This window comes from Cololabis saira, unplaced genomic scaffold (assembly GCF_033807715.1).
Source record: "Cololabis saira isolate AMF1-May2022 unplaced genomic scaffold, fColSai1.1 scf552, whole genome shotgun sequence".
NCBI lineage: Eukaryota > Metazoa > Chordata > Actinopteri > Beloniformes > Belonidae > Cololabis > Cololabis saira.
Genome location: NW_026906716.1, coordinates 1,450 through 4,000, shown reverse-complemented (window position 1 = coordinate 4,000; position 2,551 = coordinate 1,450). Strand labels below are relative to the sequence as shown.

Genomic DNA, 2,551 nt, shown 5'->3' with positions numbered 1-2,551 from the left:
TTAGAAGGTCTGTCAAAAATGTCTTGCACAGGCTCCAGACTAAGGGTGCGTCCCAATACTCCCCCTCGCCCTCCTTTTCTTCACTAACCCTAACTTTTGCGCGTTCCCGTGAAGGTAGTGTCGTCCCAATTCCTCTTTTCACCTAGGGGGAGGGGGCATAACGAGGGCTAGGGGCTGAGAATAGCCCCTTCAAATCGAGGGATTTCAGATGCTGACTTGGCGAGCGAGGGGGTATGAAGATTTCCCAGAATGCTTTTCGTCGTCATTTGCGGACTGAATCCAAAAAAAAAACATGGAGGACATTTCTTATTTTTTTGGGAATAAAATCAATGCATTTTGATTACATTTCTCGGCGCAAACCAATATTTTACTTTCATAATATTCACTCAGTGAATGTACATAATCCCTTTTTTGTCCGTTGTTCGCTAAGATCGCGCCGGAATATGGTTACGTAACCTACGTAAGCGACGCCGTATGTTACGTAAGCGACGCCGTAGGTTACGTAAACTACGCCGTAGGCTGCGTCTATTTAAAGCTCGCCGACCGAGGAAAACATGCTTTGCAGACTCGTCTCGATTTTGAGCAAGCAAGCATTTTTTCATTTTTTTTGAGTCAAATGGCGACCCGCAAAGAGCAGGAGGATATTGAACCCACAAATGTAAGTATAATGTCCCATGGAATTAAAAAAATCACAGTGCTTTTGTATGTTTTAACAGTTTGAACAGTACATAGAAATACCACATTGTTTATTGTTTATTTTTAATATACCAAAGAGTGAAATTACCGGAGTCAAATTACTTGTTGGACAATGTTAGAACCTGGCCAATAAAGCTGATTCTGATTCTGAGTTAACGTAAGATAATGCATATGTGGCTGTTCATGATGAGTCGGGTAGATAACATTGCCGTGTCCTGTTAACTCTCATATTTTCTACAAATTTGTTGTATATTTCACATTACTATAAGGCAGCAACGTTATTTGGGGGGGGGGGGGGGGGGGGGGTTACGAAGTAGTAATAACGTTGCTTGCTGCCTGTTATCATAGTTCAAACGTTTTTTTTTTGTTGTTTGTTTGTTTTTTTTACGAGGACGTTTGTGCATCGCAGTAATCACATTTCATTCCAGGGACTCCGGATCAGGTCCGACACCTAATAAGCTTTAGGACTACCAACGAGGAGAATTTTACAAAGAAGAAATATGCTGCTAAACCACTGTGGGAGTGAGTGATCTAGCTATCTGCTTGCAGAATATCTGTGATGGGGTCCTTAACCATGGTATAACTACTATTCATCACTGTTTTCTGTTACAGGAAACTCATCAAAGAGCTGGAACTGGAGGGGAAGGTGACCACAGCACAAATTGGCAAAAAATGGGTAGGTAATATTATCTGCTAAAGAGATGATGCTTAACAAAAAAAAAATCCATGTAAAGTATTTATTAATAGCACAGAGGTCATTTTTATTTATACAGTGATAATGAACCTGGTATGATGTTGTGGGTGTGTATGATAGTCCAGTCATGTGTGTAATCAACATGTGTATCCATCTTTTTTTTTATCTCAGAACACTTTGGAAGACACCAGCACATCGGCCTCAAGCTCTGCCTCCCCAGCTGGAAGAGGAAGCTGGAAGCTTCAGGCATCAGGTCCACTTTCCCCCCGATCCCCCCAAAAAAAGAAATTCTCTATGCAGGACTTCCTTCAAGCTGAGGCTGCCAAACAAGACAGAAGATGTCAAAAGAATGAAGAACACATGGACAGGTTCCTGAACCTTTTGGAGAAAATGGTGGACCAGACACCTCATCAGCAGTAGCAGCACACTGCAATTTTTTTTTTTGTACATATTTCTGTGCAAATTTTTTTATATGGAACAGCACCTTTCTTTGTTCTGCGTGCAATGTTTACTTTTTTCTTTTTAAAAATTGTATTTGAATATAGCAAATAAAGCCTTTTTTACTGCAGATTCTCTCACTATCCTTATTTTACTATTGATCTCGTTGTACAGTTTATAATTTGAGACATTACCTTACTTTGAGAAACCCCAGAAGAGAAAACTGTTGTGTAACAAGTTTTATTAGACAATTTAAAAGTATTTCCAAGTGAGTAAAACCACACAAGTACAAAACTATATGAAGAACACATGGACAGGTTTCTGAACCTTTTAGAGAAAATGGTGGACAGGACACCTCATCAGCAGTAGCAGCACATACACTGCAAACTTTTTTTTTGTAAATATTTCTGTGCACATTTTTTTTATATGGAATATAAGTGCCATATTAACAGAGCTACAGCTGAAATTAAAACAGCTTTTGGCTCTCAGCTTCCTGATCAGGGTAGGGATGGAAACGAGGGGTAGGGGGAGAATTGGGACAGGCACCTGGGCCAAGTGCCCTAGATTTCAAGTGCCCTAAAATCTCCCCCTTCTTTTTTAGGGCTTAGGGAAGAAAAGAAGTGCGAGTGGAGAAAAGAAGGGTGAGTGAAGGAGAATTGGGATTGGCCCTTAGTGGAAAGCCCTGCTTGAAGTAAAAAGATATGACTGATTTTGAGAAAAAAT

General features: G+C 40.3%; 1 long non-coding RNA gene across 1 annotated transcript; it reads left to right on the top strand.

Moving 5' to 3' along the window:
* The first annotated feature begins 591 nt into the window (after positions 1–591).
* LOC133440324 (uncharacterized) lies at positions 592–1,586 on the top strand. Its single transcript, XR_009782337.1, has 4 exons — positions 592–658; positions 1,125–1,218; positions 1,309–1,372; positions 1,562–1,586. It is a non-coding gene; the product is annotated as an uncharacterized LOC133440324 (long non-coding RNA).
* Positions 1,587–2,551: the final 965 nt, after the last annotated feature.